Source organism: Penaeus japonicus, unplaced genomic scaffold (assembly GCF_977035675.1).
Source record: "Penaeus japonicus unplaced genomic scaffold, GWHDUDI00000001_assembly GWHDUDI00000034, whole genome shotgun sequence".
In the NCBI taxonomy this organism is placed as follows: domain Eukaryota; kingdom Metazoa; phylum Arthropoda; class Malacostraca; order Decapoda; family Penaeidae; genus Penaeus; species Penaeus japonicus.
The window spans coordinates 5,900,794-5,920,793 of NW_028234436.1; the positions used below are offsets into that span (position 1 = coordinate 5,900,794).

Below are 20,000 nucleotides of genomic sequence, written 5' to 3' on the forward strand. Positions count from 1 at the left end.
TGTGTGGTGTGAGGCTGGCGTTTATCGGTGAGTGTGTGTGGTGTGACGTAGTGTGTATTAGTGATTTATGTGTGTGTCGTGTGAGTGAGTGAGTGTGTGGTGTTTGCAGATAGTTGTGGGTGGGTGGGGTGGTGGTGGGGGGGGCGGTTGTGTGGGGGGGGGAGGGAGTCGTTTGTGTGTGTGAGTGTGTTTTTTGTGAGTGTGTGTGAGTGTGCTAGTTGTTTGAGTGTGTGTGTGAGTGTTGGGTTTGTGTGTTACGTGTGTGTGTCTGTTTGTTTTGTGAGGAGAGCTGTGTTGTGAGTTGTGTGTGGAGAGTGTGCTGTGTGGGGAGAGTGTGAGTCTGAGTGATTGAGTGTGAGTGTTTGTGTTTGTGTGTGTGCTGTGTGAGATTGATGTGTGTGGAGAGTTGTGAGTGTGTGTTTGTGGAGTTGCGATGGTGTTGGTGTTGGTTGAATCACGTGTGAGTGGCTGTGTGTGAGGGGGGTGAGAGTGTTTGTGTGAGTGAGACGTGTGTGTGTGTGAGTGACGTGTGTTAGAGAGGAGTTGATGTGGGGTGAGTGTGAGTCTAAGTGGGAGGGTGGGTGTGTGTGTTGTGTGTGAGTCGAGAGACGAGTGTGTGTTGCGTAGTGTGTGTGTCTTGATGGGTGATGTGTCTGTGAGAGTGGAGAGTGTTGTGTTTGTGATGAGGTCTGTGAGAAGTAGTGTGCTGTGTGATGTGTGATTGATGGAGAGGGAGTGTGGATGGCGTGGTGTGTGTGTGATTAGTGTTTGTTTATGTAGTGTGAGATTGTGTGAGTTTGATTGATTAGAGAGTGAGTTGATTGTTAGGAGTGGAGATGTTCAGTGTTCTAGATTGTTGGGGGGGTGGTGGGGGGGGGGTGGTGGGTGTGTGGGGGGGGGGGGGTGTGGGGGTGTTTGTGGGGTGTGTGGTCAGTCGTTGTGAGAGATATTTAGAGTGAGTTTAGAGATTTTGTGAGCAGTGTGTGTGTGTTTTAGTGAGGGTTGCATAGTGGTTGTGAGTGTGTGAGTGTGTGGGTGACGTGTGTGTGTGAGTGCATCAGTGTGTGGGTGGGTGTTGAGTGGGTGGGTGTGTTGTGAGTGTTATGGGGGTTGGGTGTTTGTGAGTTGAGAGTGGTGTCTTTGTGATGTGTGGAGTGTGTGTGGATTGTGTGTGTGTGGTGTGTGATTGCTCCAGAGAGTGTGAGTGATTGTTGTGAGAGAGTGATTGGATAGTGAGATGTGATGTGTAGTTTGTGATTGATGATTTTGTAGATTCTGTGTTAGTGAGTGAGTGTGTGTTGTGTTTGAGAGTGTTTGATGTTTGTCGTTGAGTCGGGGGAGGGGGGGCGTGGGGGTGGTGGTGGGGTGGGGGGTGGGTGGGCCGGGGGGGGTGGGGTGGGGACGGCTGTCAGTGTGTGAGAGTGATGTGTGAGTGTGTGTCGAGTGTGTCAGTGTGTGTGTGTGTGAGTGTGCTCATGTGACTCAGTGACGGTGTGAGAGTGAGTGCTGTGTTTGGTCTCAGTGATTGTGGTTTGTGTGGTTGTGTGAGTGTGCTGTGTGTGTGGGTTATAGATTGGGGAGTTGGGTGTTTGCTGTGTGAGTTTATTGCAGTGTTGTTTGTGTGGTGTGTGAGTGAGGAGTTTTTCGTTGTTTGAGTGGTGAGAGTGAGAGTGTGTGGAGTGAGGTGTGAGTGTGGGTGGGGAGTGGTTGTTTTAGTGAGGGATGAGTGTGTGGGGGTGTGTTGTGTTAGTGTGTGTGTGTGTTTTTGTGTGTGAGTGTCCTCTTGTTGGTGGGTTTGTTAGTGTGTTGTAGTGTTTGTGTGTGTGTGTGTGTGTGAGTGGGTGTGGTGTGTGTGTAGGAGTGCTGCTGTGTGGCGTGTCGGTCGTGTGTGTGAGGCGTGTGTGTCTGTCTGTGTTTTCTGTGTGTGTGATCTGTGTTAGTGTTTGTTGTGCTGTGAGTGTTTGTTTGAGTGGGGGTGTGTGGTTGTGTGTGTGAGTGAGTGAGTGTCAGTGTGAGTTAGTGTGTGATTTTGTGTGTGGAGCTGAGGGAGTGGTGAGTTGTGTGTGAGAGTTTGTGTGTTGTGTGAGACGTCATAGTGTATCCGGTTTGTAGTGAGGTTGGATGAGTGTCAGAGTTAGTGTGTTGTGTGAGTAGTGTTCTTAGTGTGTTGTGTTGTTGTGAGACTGGGTGTGTTACTTGTGTGTCCTGTCTCTTAACTTTCTCACATATATAATCGGAAGGTAGTTTGGGAGTGTGTGTGTTATTGTGATAGAGTTCGATGTGTTGGTGTGTGAGAACTGTGGGAGGCAGTGATAGAGGTGAGTGAGTGAGAGTGATCGTGTGAGTGAGTGGAACTTTTAGTGTGTGTTTTTTTGAGAGGGTGTGAGGCTGAGATGTTTTGAGTGCCGAGTGTGTGATGTTGTGTGTTTGTGTGATGTGAGTTTTTTTGTGTTCAGTGTGTGTGTGGGGATAGTTATTGACGTTTTTGTGGGTGATTGATTGAGTTGTGAGATGGTGGCAGTCCACCTCCCCCCCCCCCCCCAACCCACCACCAAAACCCCCTTGTGACGTGCTCGGTGGTGATAGGTGGTAGATTGAGAGTATGTGATTTAGTGAGCGTGATGAGATTTGGAGTTTGTGTGAGTGGTGTAGAGGTCCGGAGTGTTGTGTGAGTGAGAGTGTGTGTGTGTGTAGTGTGAGTGTTTGTTGTGTGTATAGAGGTTGAGTGTAAGTGTTGTAGGAGTGTGCGTGTGTGAGTTTGTGTATTGGGTGTGTGTGTTTGTGTGTGTGTGTGTGTGTGAGTGGGTGTGTGTGGTCTGTTTGTGAGTGAGTGAGGAGATTGAGTGTGTGCACGCAATGAGTTGTGTTTTGTCGTTTTAGTGAGTTTGTTAGAGTCTAGTTTGTGATGTAGAGGTGACTTGGGTGTGAGTGTGGTGAGTGTGTGGGTGTGTGTGAAAGTTTGAGAGTGAGTGTTTAGAGTGTGTGGGGTGTTGCTGTGTGTGGTGTGGTGTGTGTGTGTGTGTGGTGTGTGAGGGTGGGGGTGGGTGTGTGTGTGTGTGGAGTGTGTTAGTGAGTGTGAGTGTGAGTTTGTGAGTGTGTGAGTGTGTGTGTGTGTGAGTGTTTCGCTGGTGGGTGTGTGAGGTCATGTGTCTTTGGTGTGTGTGGGTGTGCTGAGTGTGTAGTTGTGTGTGCTGTGCTGTGGTGTGTTTGTGTGTGTGTAAGTGTGTGTGTGACTGAGTGAGTGTGTATGTGTGTGTGTGTGTAAGTGTGTGTGTGTGGGGGTGTGTGTTGGAGTGTGTTTGTGGGTGTGTGAGTGAGTGTGTGTGTGTGGTGTGAGGGTGTGTGTGTGTGTTTGTGTCATGGTTTGTGTGTGTGTGATAGTGCGGTGTGTGTGTGTGTGTGTGTTTGTTTCCGATTGGTTTGTGTGTGTGTGTGTGTGTGCAGAGTGTGTGATTGCTGTAGTGTCGTGTGTGTGTGAGAGTGCGTTGGGTGTGGGTGTGTTATTGAGAGGGTTTGTGTTGGGCGAGTGGGTGGGTGTGTGTGTCGTGTGAGAGTGTGTGCGTGTGTGTGTGAGTGTGTGTGTGTGTTAATGAAGTTTGCGTGTGTGTGTGTGTGCAAGTGTGTGTGTGTGTGGTAGAGTGTGTGTGTAGGAGTGTGTGTGTGTATAGTGAGTGTGGAGTGATGTGGAGTGGTGTGTGTGTCAAAGAGTGGTTCTGATGTTTGTGTGAGTGTTTGTGTGTGTGAGTAGTGTGTGTGTGTAGAGTGTTTGTGTGGTTTGTGAGAGAGTGGGAGTGTGTGTGTGTAATTTGTGTGGGTGTGGTGTTTTTTTGTGGGGTGGGTTGGTGGTGTGAGGTGGTGGGTTTGTTTTTTATTTGAGGTTTAGTAGTGTTTGGAGGAGGACGTTTAAGGTTGTTTGGTGGTTATGAGTTTTTTTAATTTTAGTTTGGTTTTTTTTAATTTTCAAGGGGTTTTAATTTTTAAGGGTTTGTTTTTTGTGAGGTTTTAAAAGTTTTAAACTTTACTTTTCGATTAAAAGTTAAATTAAAAATTTTTTTTTAAAATTTTTTAAAATTTAAAAAATTTCTATATATTTATTTTTATAATAATATATATATATATAAATTTAAAATATTTTATATCTATATGTATTTATATATTTATTTATATTTATCATATTATATTTTATTATATATAATACAATATATTTAAATATATTATATATTTTATTATAATAAATATATATATATATAATATGTATATAATAGATTATCATATTTTATATATATATATATATATATATTTATAATAATTTTATTTATATATATAAAATATATATAATAAAACAAAGAAAAGAAAAACCCTTAATTATATATTTATATTTATCTATATATATATATATATTTTTATATATTTTATATTATATATTTTTTTTTATATATATTTTTATATAAATACTTATATATATATATCTAAATATATATTATAAAATATGTATGTAATATATATTTCTATAAATATATTAAATTTTTATTATATTTTTAAATATATATATTTTTATATATATATATAAATATAATATATATTTGTATATTATACTATATATTATTATTCATTTTTTATATATATTAATTTATATATATTTTTAGATATAAAGATTTTTACTATTATATTTATATAATATATATATAATATATTATATATATTTTATTTATATATTTTTATTTATTATATATCTAATTAATTTTTTCTATATATATTTCTATATATATATATTATATATATTTTTTATATATATTACTTAAAAATATATATATTTATATTTTTTTAATATTTATTTATAATTTTATATATATATATAATAAATATAAATATTATATATAATATATTTTTATATTGATATATATTATATAAAATTTTTTTTGTAATATTTTTTATATACATTTATTTATTATATTATATATATATTATATATATAAATTATATATATATATATATATATTTTTTATATATTTATATATATATTTTTATAATTATATATTTTATATATATATTTTATATTATATCAATTTATATACATAAGTATTTTTATGTATATATATAAATTATTATTATATTTATATATAAAATATATATTATATTTTAATTTATATATATTATTTTATATATTTTATATATATAATAATATTTTGTATATATATATTTTATATATATAATATTATATATATTATATATATATATATATAAAATAAATTTACATTATACATTTTATATATAGATATATGTATATTTATATATATATATTATATTTTTATTATTAAATTATATATATATATTTATACATTAATACAATAACATACATATTTATATAAATTATAATATATATATATTATATATATTTATAATTTATTTATCTTTATTTATTATAATATACATATATAATATAAATTTTATATATATTATATTATATATATTATTTTAAATATTATATATATATTTTTAAATATTATATATATATTTTTATATATATATATATATATATTTATATATATATTTTATATATAGAATTATATATTTAATATTTATATATGTATATCAATTATTTTATTATATATTTTATATATATCTATATATATATATGTTATTAATATATATATATTTATATATATATATATAAATATATATATATTATTATTATTATATAGTAATATACATATTTTTAATATGTAATATATTATCTTATTATAAATAATATATATATAATATTATATATATATTATTTTATATTAATATATATATTTAATTATTTATATACTATTATACATATCAAATTTATATAAAATATATATATATATATATATATATACTATATATATTTAATATAGATATATTTAATATATTACATATTACATATATACAACTTCACCACACACACAACATCACACATACAACACACACATTACACAGCACACACATATACATATATATATATATTATATATATATATTATTTATATATATTATATATATATATATGTATTATATATTATTTAATTACTATATATATATTATATATATATATATTATATATATATATATATATATGTATATAAATGTATACACACACAACAACACACACATAACACAAAAAAATATTTTATATTATCTATTATATATATATATATATATATATTTATCTATATCATCTCATCATCGCCTGTATCAATCACTTTTGGTAGGCCTCTCTCATTCTTTTCCAGTCTTCGGCTTGGTCCTCTGATTTCCGGTTTACTCCTGCGAATTTTGCTTTTTATCCCGCAATTTTTCTTTGGTCTTGCCTGGGTCTTTTTGTGTCGTTTTTTATCCATTTGTGTTTTTTTGTCCACCGGGTTATGTCTCGATATATGGTCCAGCCCACTGCCACCTTTTTTTTTTAATTTGGTCTTGGTTTATCCTTCTTTTGTTTGCTGCCGATCCATGTGCCCTTTTTGTTTTTATAAGTAACTCCTAGCGTTTACCCTTTTTCCATTCTTCTTTGGGCGTCAATTTTTCCTTCGAGTCCCTTGGGTCGTAGCCAATGTCCGGGATCCATTGTCATGAGGGGAGAGGAAGCATTGGTCAAAAATCTTTCTCTTTAGACATTGGGGGCAGCCCAAAAAACTGGGTGGGTTTGTGTGGTGTGTGTGTGGTGTGGTGTTGTGTTTGTGTGTGTGTGTGTGTGTGTGTGTGTGTGTGTGTGTGTGTGTGTGTTTGGGGGGGGGGGGGGGGGGGGGGGGGGGGTGGGGGGGGGGTGGGTGTGGGTGTGGTGGGTGTGGGTGGTGTTGTGTGTGGTGGGGTTTGGGGGTGTGGTGGGGGGGTGTTGTGTGTGGGGTTGTTGTTTGGGGGTGTGTGTGTGTTGTGTTGGAGTTGTGTGATGTGTGTTTTTGTGTGTGTGTTGTGTGGGTTTTGTGTGGGTGGTGGGTTTGGGGGGTGGGGTGTGTTGTTGTGGGTGGTGTGGGGGTGTGTTGTGGTGTGTGTGTGTTGGTGTTGGTTGGTGTTGGGGTGTTGTGTGTGTGTTGTGTGGTGGGTGTGGTGTGTTTTTGTGTGTGTGGTGTTGTGGGTGTGTGGGGTGTGTTTGTGTGTGTGGTGTGTGTTTATGTATTGTGGTGTATGTGGGTGGGGGGTGTGTGTGTGTGTGTTGTGTGTGTGTGTGTAGTGTTGGGGTGGGGTGTGTGGGGTGGTGTGGGTGTGGGTGGTGGGTGTGTGTTGTGTGTGGGTGTGTGGTGTGTGTTGTGTTGTTTTGGGGTGGTGGTTGTGTGTGGGGTTTTGTTTTTGTGTGGTGTGTGGTGGGTGTGTAGGTGTGGGTGTGTGTTTGTGGTGTGTGGGTGTGTTGTGTGTTGTGGGTGTGTGTGTGTGTTGTGTGGGTGTTTGTGTTGTGGGTGTGGTGGTGTGATTGTGTTGGTGGTGTGTGTGTGTGTGTTGTGTGTGGGTGTTGGTGTGTGTGTGTGGTCTGTATGTGTGTGTGTGTTGTGTGTGTTTTGTGTGTTTTGGGGTGGTGTGGTTGTGTGTGTGTGTGGGGGGTGTGTGTGTGTGGGGGGTGTGGTGTGGGTGTTGTTGTGGTTTGGGGTTGGTTGTGGTGTGTGTGGTGTGTTTGTGGTGTGTGTGTGGGTGTGGGTTTTTGGGGTGTTGTGTGTTGGTGTGTGTTTGGGTGTTGTGTGTGTGTGTGTGGGGGTGGGGTTGGTGTGTGTGTGGGTGTATGTGGGTTTGGGTGGTGTGTTTGGGGGGTTGGGTGTGGTGTGTGTGTGTTGTGGGTGGGGTGTGGGGGGGTGTGTTTTTGGGGTTGTGTGTGTTGTGTGTGTTGAGTGGTGTGGTGTGTGTGGTTGTGTGTGTTGTGTGTTTGTGTGTTGTGTGTTTGTGTTTGGTGTTGTGTTGTTGTGTGTGTGTGGGTGTGTGTGTGTGGGTTTGTGTATGTGTGGTGTTGTGGTTGTTGTGGGTGTGTGTGGGGGGGTGGGGTGTGGTGGTTGGTGTGTGTGATGTGTGTTGTGGGTTGTGGGTGTGTGGTTGTGTGGTTGGGTGTTGTGTGTGTGTGTTGGTGTGTGTGGGTTGTGTTGTGTGTGTGTGGGTGTGGTGTGGTGTGGTTTGGTGTGTGGTGTGTTGGGTGTGTGTGTATTGGTGGTTGGGGTGTTGTGTGTTGTTTGTGTGTTGGGTGGTATGTTTGTGGTGGTTTTGGGTTGTGTGGGTGGTGTTGTGTGTGGGTGTGTGGGTGTTGGTTTGGTTTGGGTGGTGGGGTGTTGTGTGTGGTGTTGTGTTGTGTGTGTGTGGGTTGTGTGTTGTATGGTGTTGTGTTGTGTGGGTGTGTGTGTTTGTGTGTTTGTGTGTTGGTGTGGTGTTGTGTGTGTGTGGTAGTGGGTTTGTGTGGGTGGTGTGTGTTTGTGTTTATTGGGTGTTGTGGGTGTGTTTGTGTTGTTTGTTGTGTGGTGTCTCTGGTGTGTGTGTTGTGTGTTGTGAGTGGTGTCTGTGGTGTGTGTGTTGTGTGTGGTGTCTGTGGTGTGTGTGTGGTGTGTGTTGTGTGTGTTGAATGTTGTGAGGTGTGGTGGGTTGTGTGGTGTGTGTGTGTGTGTTGTTGGTGTGGTGTTTGTGTGTTTGTGTGTGTGTGTTGTGTGTGTTGTGTGTTGTTTGTGTTGTGTGTGTGTGTGGGTGGGTGGGTGTGGTTGTGGGGAGTGTTGTGGGTGTTGTGTTGTGTGGTTGTGTGTTGTGTGTGGGTGTGTTTTTGTGTGTGTTTGTGTGTGTGGGTGTTGTTGTGGGGTGTGTGTGTGTGTGTTGTGTTGTGTAGTGTGTGGTGTGTGTTTGTGTGGTGTGTGTGTGTGTAGATTGTGTTGGTGTGTGTGTGTGTGTGTGTGGAGTGGGTGTGGGTGTGTGTGGTGTGGGTGTGTGTGGGTGTGTTGTGTTGTGTGTGTGTGTGTGTTGTTTGTGTGTTGTTTGTGTGTGTTGTGTGTGTGGTGTGTGTGATTGGGTGTGGGTGTTTGTGTTGGTGTGTGTGTTGTGTGTGGGGGGTTGTTTGTGTGTTGTGTGTGTGTGGTTGTGTGGTTGTTTGTGTGGGTGTTGGTTTTGTGTGTGTGGTTGTGTGTTGTGTGGTGTGTTTGTGTGAGTGTGTGTGAGGTGTGTGTGTGTAGGTGTGTGTGTTTGATGTGTTTTTGGGTGTGTGTGTTGTGGTTTGGGGTGTATGTATTTGTGTTTGGTGGTGTTTTTTGGGGTTGTTGTGTGTTGGTGTTTTTTTGTGTTTTGTGGTGTGTTTAATGTGTGTGAATTTTTGGGAAAGTGAGAAGGTGTGTTGTTGTGTTTTGGTGTATTGTGTTTTTGTTGTATGGAAGGTTGTGTTTTGACGTGTGAAGTTGTGTTTTTAGTGTTTGGTGTGGATATTGTGGTTATTATGTCTTGTGATGGTGGTTTGTCGTGGTTGTGTTTGGTTTGGGTGTGGTGTGTTAGTTTAAGGTTTTTTGTTTATTTTGTTTTTGGGTTTGTGTTTGGTGGTGTTTGTGTGTGTGGTTTTGATGATTTTATGTATTGTAAATTTATACATGTAAGAGTTATTTCTATATATATATAAGGTTATATAGGTGGATATTTTATATATATATCTATTTATTGTGTATAGTGTTATCATATATATAGGCTTTATTATAACGGGTGTGATATTTATATATTTGATTACTTGTATATATATGTTATGGATAGTTTATTTTGATGTATCATGGGGAGGGGGGGGTGGGTTAGTATAAGTTGGGATATATATTATATGTTATATAATTATATGCATTTTAATAGTATATATATATTGATATATACTTTATTATTTTTGGTATGGTATGTTGTGGTATATTTTATGTTTTTGTTGTGTTTGGTAGTGTGCGGTGATATGGATTGTGTTGATATACATAATTTGATGTTGATTATTTTATAATTATTTATATATATATATGTTATATGGGTGTGTATTGGTATATATATTTGTGTTTGAGTATATTTATCAAAATATTTTTATATATATATAAGTGGGTTACTATAATATATATTATATATGTCTTTATATATATATTATATTTCATATATATACTATATATATTTGATATATATTATATATGATGTATAATACTATGAATAAAATACATTACACACTCAACACATACCACATAACACACAAACATATATTACACACCGCACACAAAATCATAGATATTATATATTACTATATATATTATATATATTATATATATATATAATTATATATATATTATATGTATATTATGTATATATAGATAGTATAAGTATATATTTATATATATATATATATATATATCAAATTATAGTATATACTTATATTATTGATATGTATATTTATGACTGTATAATGTTTATATATATATATAATAGTATGTGATACTATATATATTATGATATATATATATATATATATATTTTAAAATGAATTATATATTCGATATTATTATATTTGTATAAAAGGTAGTAGGTATAAGTTAAATATATATATAACTTAAATAAGTTGAATAACGTTATATATAGTATATATATAATATTTATCTCAACATTAACTCTATATATATATGTTACATAATATATATTATATGTTATATCATGATATATCAAAACTATATATAGTTATATATAAATATATAATTAAAAATATCTATTATTAGTCTATACTATACTATATTAGTCATACTCAATCACATAAAGTTAGGCTCCTCCATCGGTGATGGTTGATCTACTATATATAATATATATTATCATTATAATAACCATAATTAATATATATATATATAACATTACTATATACCTATATGTATATAATGTATTTAACATATATATATATATAATAAATATATATAATATGTATATATATAAATATATTCGTATAATATATATAAATTATATGTAATATATCATATAATCTTCTAATATATATATACAAATGATTATTACAATATATATATATATATATAGTATATATATATATATTAAATATTAATATATAATACACACACCACACACACACACACAACACAAAATACGTAATATATAAATGTAATATATATATATATATATATATATCAGTATATATATATCATATATATATACGATATCATATATGATTAATACAGTAATTATAATATATATATATATATATATATATTATATATATATTATTACATATATAGTATATATATATATGCAAATATCATATAGATCATATTATAATCAATATTATATATATATATATTATATATATATATAGTACCGTGGATGTATAATATTATATATCACACTGCTTTTTTCTATACTTATATATACAACTAAATATATACTAATATATAATTATTTATATAGGTATATTATAACTATATTATATTATAATATATTAACCTAAGATACACAGACACCCCCCGCCCCCCCCCCCCACACACACTCACCCAATATATAGATATTTAGTATGAATATGATACTTGTGTCTAATCATATATTATATGTGATATATTTATATATTTACTATGGTATTACATATAGTGTTATTAACTATATGCTATATATATATCATATATATATTATATATATATATATTATATATATATAGTGCTTATATATATATAAGATATATATTATATATATTATATATTATATATATATATATAAATAAAGATATATATCTATATCATATATGAGATATGTATATATAGTAGATATATATATTATATATATATATATAATTATATTTATATATATATATATATATATATAGTAAAGATGATAGTACTATCATACTAAATACTGATATGTTACATACATACTATTCATTAACATAATATATATATTGATGTATATATATGAATAGGATATATATAGATATATTTAATTATATGTATTATGAGGTATTAATATAGGGTTTATTTTTTTATATCTCGTTGATGATATATAACTATCCTATCTATGGATTGTGTATGCTATTATATATATCTATCTATCTATCAATCTATCTATCTCTCTCTGCTCTTTTTCTCGCTCTTCTCTCTTTATCATCCCTCCTGTCTCTCTTTTCCTCTATAAATATATGCTATATATATTAGGATATATTTATAGTATATATAATTATATATAATTAGTATATAGGTACAGTGTTGTGAGAGTGAGTTGGTCTATATATGTTATATATATAATATATATATGGAGGTATATATAGTATATTTTATATATTATATATATTTACGCTTATACATATTGTTAAATTAGTACGTTTTTTGTAATATATATATATATATATTATATATAATATAGTATAAGTCCATACATATTTTAATGATTATATATATATATATATATATATATATATACTATGAGTAGTATAGTTGGCACTTGGTAATATTATATATAATCAGTCATGTGTGGTGTCATATCTGAAGTGCACTGTTAATGATATTAATAGGTCTTATATATATGTTATATATATGTATATGATACTATATTATGCATATATATATATATATATATTATATATATATATATATATATATATATATATTTCATATTGGGTTGGATATATGATATGCTGTGTCGTGAGGTTTGTGCTTTATGTGTGTGTAGTGACATTGTGTGACACATACTACAAGATTACTTATGTATATATGTAATTTTATATATATATGTTATATATATAATAATATATATATATATATATAGAATATATATAATCATCAATATATGTATATGCGACTTAAACAAATCAGTCACACACACACACATCGACACACCACACTAGCACACACACACACACAGAAAACGATTAATCGATGAGGACTTTGCACACTCACAGAGCGCTTACATTGGATATACAAATGATTTCATGCCAGGACAATAAGGTATGTAGGAAATGACTAAATGTCATTTAGATAAGCTCATGTTTAAGGCTTTAATTTTCATAACTGTTTTTTCATTCATTTGTTGCATTCAAAAATATGGGTTTACCTTTTTGCGAGATTGCCAGTTAAACATTTAGTATCTATTCATTTGAAAGGGATTAGGGAAGTTTTAATTGTTTATTGTTTTGCATTAAAAGTGCTTAAAGGAACTTCATTAGTTTAGCAAGAATATCTTTTGACTGTTAGGGGATTATGGCCGCCTGGATGTTACGTAAGTCTTGCTTTATTGTTTCAATAGCTGTGTGTGTGTTTGTGTGTTTGTTTGTGTGTGTATGTGTGTGTGTGCGTATGTGTGTGTGTGTATGCGAGTGCATGTGCGTGTGTGTGTGCGTGTGCGTGTATGTGGGTATGTGTGTTCTTATATATACATATGGTACCTATCATACCCTGTTGTATGTATGCGTGTGGCGTGTTCTCTGTCCTATCAGGGGTATCCATCTTTATTCATCCATCGATCTATATATGTATCTGTTTGTCTGTCAAGCTTCCTGTCTATATATCTGCCTTTCTATCTATATTTCCATCTATCTAATCACACACACACACAGACACACATAGACACACACACACACAAAACCCATCATTAATGACCCTCCGTAGCGGGGGTGCCACCATCCGAGGGCAAATCTAAGGAGGGGGGGAGGGGAAGTATCGGGGGTTCACTTGAGCAAGGAAGAAGCCCAGGTCTGCCTAGTTTTCGGGCAGCAATCAGATGCACAAGTATAGGGTAGCGGGTGGGTGACGCGGGAAACTGGTCTTTTGTGTAGAAACGTTATATCGTTGAGAATATGCCACACTACTCATTGGGAGACACATACGGGCCACAAACACGTGAATAATAATGACACGCGCGATGAAAGATGAGAATGAAAGGAAAATGTCAGTACTAATGATATCAACGGTGATCGAAATAACATAAGCTCCAACACAACTAATAGTAAGAATCGCAAAATAAAAAGATATAGTAAGAATCACAAGATAAAAAAATATAATGATGATATAGAAAATTCAAAGTATTCTAAAGATTCATGTTATGATCAAGATTAGGATATTTAATAGTAATGATGATGATAACAATAATGATGATGATGATTGTAACACACACACACAAACACACACACACACGCACCCACCCACACACACACATACACACACACACACGCACCCACCCACCCACACATACACACACACACACATACACACACACATATATATACATACATATATATATATATATATATATATATATATATATATATATATATATATATTCATATATATATATATATATATATATATATTCATATATATATATATATATTATAATATATATATAATATATATATATATATACTATATATAACCTTGTGTGGCGTGTTCCATCACCGTAGTCTTTGCTATAGAAACTTGATAACAAAAATGTGTTGTTGTTTATTTCTCCCTGACCTGGTGTCCAAGAGGAAACTGAAGTTTTGCGTCTTGTGAAGTCTCTTGCTATTGTGAAAGTTATCCGCGATTTGGCAATCATAACCTTTTCTACACTCATGCACATCAATAAAGGGAGAATATTGCAATGAAACAAACATTTATTCGTACTGTGACTCACCTCATAGTGATAATAAGTTACTAACCTGATATATGATGCAGTATCAATCTTATATGCATTAGATAGCACAGCACTAAATAACCATTAATCCAACAGAGAGAGAGAGATGATGAGAGTAGAGAGGTGGAAGAGAGAGAGAGAGAGAGAAGAGAGAGGAGAGAGAGAGAGAGAGTAGAGAGAGAGACCTGAGGAGAGAGAGAGAGATAGAGAGTAGAGCGAAAGAGAGGAGAGATAGTAGAATAATAGTCGATTAGAGTAGAGAGAGAAGTACGAGTAGAGAGCATAAAAGTAGAGTAGAGTAGAGTAGAGTAGAGTAGAGAGAGAGAGAGAGAGAGAGATAGAGAGAGAGAGAGAGACATAGAGAGAGAGAGAGTAGAAAATGCTTTTTACCATCGAGTTTAGTAGTTTAATTTTTGTTTTCATGCTAATACTTCTCATTTTCCAAATAGATTCCAATCTAGCTAAAGCACTTGTTGCCATTCCTACACGATGTTTAACTTCAATTTCGCTGGTTCCATTTTCTGTTAATGTTGCACCTAGATATTTGAATTCTGACACATGTTCTAGTTGTTCTTCTCTAACATAGACCAGTACGTTTCGATTGATGTTCCTCCCACTGACCAGAATGCATCCTTGTCTAACGCCCACTGTACTTTCGAACCATTCGCTGTAGTTGTTACCTACCATAACTGTTGTTTTCGCATTCTCATATAATTCTTGGATAAGCCTAGTCATACCCTGGTTGATGTTATACTTGGCCATTGTATGCCATAGCGCTTCGTGCCATTCCCCATCGAATGCTTTTTTAAAGTCAATAAAGTTGTGGAAAACATTCTTCTAATGATTTCTCTGACTTTCACCAAGGAGCCTTAAATTAAGAATTTGTTCCACTGTGCTTCGATCTTTTCTAAAGCCAGCTTGTGAATCATCTAGAATTTCTTCAATTCCCGGTTTTATTCTATTTAGGATGATGATGAGTAAGACTTTGCTAGGATGACTTATAAGACTGATTGTGCGATGTTCACTACATTTTTTACTCATTTTCTTTTTTGGGATAGGAATGAGAATGGACTGGGTCCATTGTGTAGGCCATTTACCAGTTTGGAGTATTCGGTTGCACAGAAGATGTAAGGTTTTGATAATGGGATCTCCACCGCACTTAATTAATTCTGCTGGAAGGTTGTCATATCCAGGTGCTTTATTCATTTTCAACTTTATAATCGCTGCCCTTACTTCCGATTCTAAGATGACTGGTTCTGGTTCTCCCTCTGATGTAGCCTCTGCTAATACTGTTCTATCAACTTCTGCTTGATGTTGGTACAACTCGCGGCAGTATTCTTTCCATCTAGCTGTCACTTCGGTGTTATTTGTTAACAGCTGACCGGTTTTATCTTCTATTACATTTGTTCTTCCTGTCTTCATCTTTGTTAAGCTCTTGATTACACTGTAGGCTTTTCTAGAATTGTTTACTGCTAAGCTTTGTTCAATATCCTCAGCTTGTTTTTCAACCCAATTATCTTTTGCTTTGATGATAGCTCTTTTTACCTCCTTGTTTGCCCTTCTATACTGGCCCAGACTTTCATTGTTGGTAAATCTATTTTTCTTTAGTTCTCTTCTTTCTTCACACTTTTGTAGGATTTCTGGTGTTATCCATGGTCTTTTAATTGGTTTGGCTTTTCCTAAAATCTCATTTGCTGTGTTGAAAGTTATATCAGTGAACTGGTCACAGAGCTGCTGTGGTTCTTCATTTGTGAGCAGCAAGAGTGGTGCAAATCTCCCCGCCAGTTCACTTCTATACTTTTCTGCTACTTCCTTGTCTTTCAGCTTTTCCAAGTCAAACTTTATGCGTCTCTGTGAAATCTTCTTCTCTTTAGAGAGTCGCATTCTGAATGTCATCATAACTGGGCCGTGATCACTACCAATATCCGTTTTTTTTAAAGTTCTCGTTTTGGGTCTGTTTATTCCAGCTTGGAATCTTCTGTCCACAAGACTATAATCTATTTGATAATGTGTGACTCCATCTGGTGAATGCCACGTTGTTCTTCTCGATAGTTTATGATTATGGAGAGTATTAGCCACAACTAAGTGATGTCTTTTGGCAAATTCTAGTAGCATTATACCTCTTTCATTTCTTGTTCCTACTCCAAAATCTCCAATAGTTCCTTCCCATCCAGTGCTTTCCTTATATCCGATCTTAGCATTCCAATCCCCTTGTATTATAAGAATATCTCTCTTTGCTTTCTCTTTGATGGTTTGTTCTAGATCTTGGTAGAACCGTTCAATCTCTTCGTCCTCGCTGTCTGATGTTGGTGCATATATCTGAATGATTGTCATATTGCGGGGCTTTCCTTTTAGTCTAATTGCAATTATTCTGTCAGATACAGGTTTACATTCGATCATTGACTTTGCTGTTTCTTTTTCAACCAGCACTCCTACGCCTCTTACATGTTTTTTTTCTCGGCACCGCTGTACCACAACTTGTGTCCATCTTCTGTGCTCGTTTCTCCAATGCCAGTCCAGCTAAGTTCTGAAACTCCCAAAACATTCCAAGAGATGGTAGAGATCTCATTTACCAACACTTCTAGTTTTCCCTCATCTTTTAGTGATCTTACGTTCCAAGTGCCAATGCATATGTTCTTTTTCGCCAGCTGTTGTTCTTTCTCAGTTTGCCCATCAGTAGTCCACTTAACACCGCCACCCCTGTGAGCATCAAGTGACGGCGCGGCCGTTTTTATCCTGGGCCCCGACCGATCCAGTATGGAAATGGGTTTGGTTGTCATTGTCATCAGTGATTCTCCGGCAATTTCCGAATGGTGGTGCCATTCTCCTCTCCATTAGCGCAGTACAGGGGCCAGAAACAGGTTTGCTGAAACTGCCCCCTGCTTTTCTGTAGCAGCCGTTGGCCACTATCTCTTCCGCTTACTACAGATACTAGTGCAGCTGCTGCCCAACACTAGGTCGCAGTACAGGGAATAAAAAAAAAGCAAGATATTTGTCTTGTCCTCTGTTATCCTTAGTCTGCCGTTGGTCAAAGAAGGCTTTTCCGCCAGAAAAAGGAAAACTTGCATCACTGCTGCCTAATGCATGGTGTGGATGGCCGTTTGCTCTCTTTTAGCTCCTCCGCCCTTTGACAGATTTTGTTTTTAGTCCTGCTGGGTGTCCAAACACCCTCCCATAAGATAAGATTCAGCAAGCTGATTTTATCAGATGGGGGAGCCGGTTTAGTCGCCGACCACCCGACCATGAACAGGTAGTACTGGTTTACATGTTCACCAGTAGCATGTTTCTTTGACCTGACCTGACCTCAATGTATATATATATATATATGTATATATATATATATATATATATATATATATATATATATATATATAATTACAATAGTATTAATAATGATAACAAAAAGATAATAACAATAACCATAATCATGATAATGATAATAACAGTAATGATAATAATAATAACAGTAATGATAATGGATGATAATGACAACTGTGACGATGATAAAATTATTGTAATGATAATAACAATACTAATGATAACATTGACGATGATAATAAGAAAAAAAAATAATAAAAAAATAATGGCAAAATAATGATAATGATAAGGATAATCATGATATATCATCATCATTGTCATTATCTTTACCATTATCATCGTTGTAGTTATCACTACTATCATCATCGTTATCAATTCTTTGGTTATGATCAACAGCGATCATGCATACTCATTACTTTGGTTATAATTCATTGCCTTTAGTATTCTAATCGTTGCTCTACGGTTTATATTTTCATCATTATGATGCTGTACTTATTATCATTATGACTAATACTATTATTATCATTATTATTATTATTATTTTCATGGTCATTATTACTACTATCCCTATTTTTTCATCATCCTTATTATTGCTATCATTATTATTGTTACCACTATCATCAATATCATTATCATCATAATTATCATAAGATTAATATCATCAATGTCATTATCGTTTTTTTTTATCACAATAGTTATTGTTACTGTCATCATTATTGGCAAAATCCAATCCGTCACGACTGAGTGCAACTTGTACCTTGCATTCGGTTCCTCTTAATGTATTTCACTTCCCGCGATGTAAACAAAATGTAAACAAAACAACGCTGGGAAATATAGGAAAAACGAAAATGCCCAAAACTTTCTTGCTATATTGTTTCTTTAGGACGTAAACAAGAAGGAATAAAGGGAATAAGCCTTCGATGAATTCATGTTTTCTGTATTTCCCTTCGTTGTTTTGTTCATAATTAGTTCAGCATGAAGCTGCTTCATGCCAAAGGTTTTTCTTGTTTTTGGAAATCAGTAAAAGCCTTGCTGTTCACTGCAATTGCATCCAGGGTCAGTCTGGGAGCCAAAACCGCCCGGGCAAGTGGGCTGGAAATGTAGATTATTTCTGGTGAAAGCTGCGAGCCTCCGAGAATAGTTTTTAAAATTCATCAATTAAGGGAAATTTTCCGGTCACATGAAATTAGTATTCAAACATATTCTAAGGCCAATATCTCACTGGTCTACAATTCGGTCACTGAATTAGCTTAGTTTTCATTGGAATTCATTCAGTAATTATGAATGCAATAAATAAAGTTAAAATCTTATAAGCAATGCAATTTACTTGCATGATGTAAAAAAATAAATAAATAAATAAAAGTATCAGTCAATAATGAATCAATTATTCGATCGAATATGATGTACGTAAGCATATAACGCAAGAATCTTTATTGAAGGACCGGAATGTTATGAAAATTATACTGGTATTCAAATAAATGATATATGCAAAGTATATCATAGACGAAAGCTAGACAGTGCCTTTTAGAAAATATAGAAATCAATAATGATACAATAAATACAGCAAAGCTAATAATGAGATTACAATAGTGACGTATAATTGTCCATGAAAAAAAAAAAACACAAAAAAAAACTGAATATCTCATTTACAGCCATATTAGTTAAGCATATATCAACAGCAACAAACAATACAACCATAGGATGTAGTGATGCTAGGTTACAAAATCATTATTCAAATTATTTAAATATATAATTAGAAATAGGGAAATATCTATATAATTAGGAATAAAATAAAACCAATATTTGAGGGAATGATGCAAATCACAATTTATTGTAATCGGAAAACAAAATTACTGATAAAGGAAATAACTTTTTGACGACAAGATATTAATGATGGCATCATGTTATATACTTATAGGCGTACCTGGACCTGAACTCCTTTCATTTCGATTTCAGTCTGAGTCCAAAATTAAAACTATCAAGATTTAGTTGAGAGAGAGAGAGAGAGAGAGAGAGAGAGAGAGAGAGAGAGAGAGAGAGAGAGAGAGAGAGAGAGAGAGAGAGTATATCGTATTGTCTTCCCAACATCATATTTCAAGGGGAAAATGTAAA

The 20,000-nt window shown here is 34.4% G+C and overlaps 2 protein-coding genes across 6 annotated transcripts in view; both read right to left on the minus strand.

The window, feature by feature from the left end:
- LOC122243177 (caspase-1) overlaps window positions 1-20,000 on the minus strand; it is a 98,746-nt gene that overhangs the window by 26,911 nt on the left and 51,835 nt on the right. The gene's annotated exons all lie outside the window — the stretch shown is intronic.
- Window positions 19,691-20,000, minus strand: part of LOC147467651 (caspase-1-like) — an 11,661-nt gene continuing 11,351 nt past the window's right edge. The window contains exon 4 of the mRNA XM_086530734.1: window positions 19,691-20,000. This exon is cut by the window's right edge and continues 940 nt beyond it. The gene's annotated coding sequence lies outside the window, so the exon portion shown is untranslated.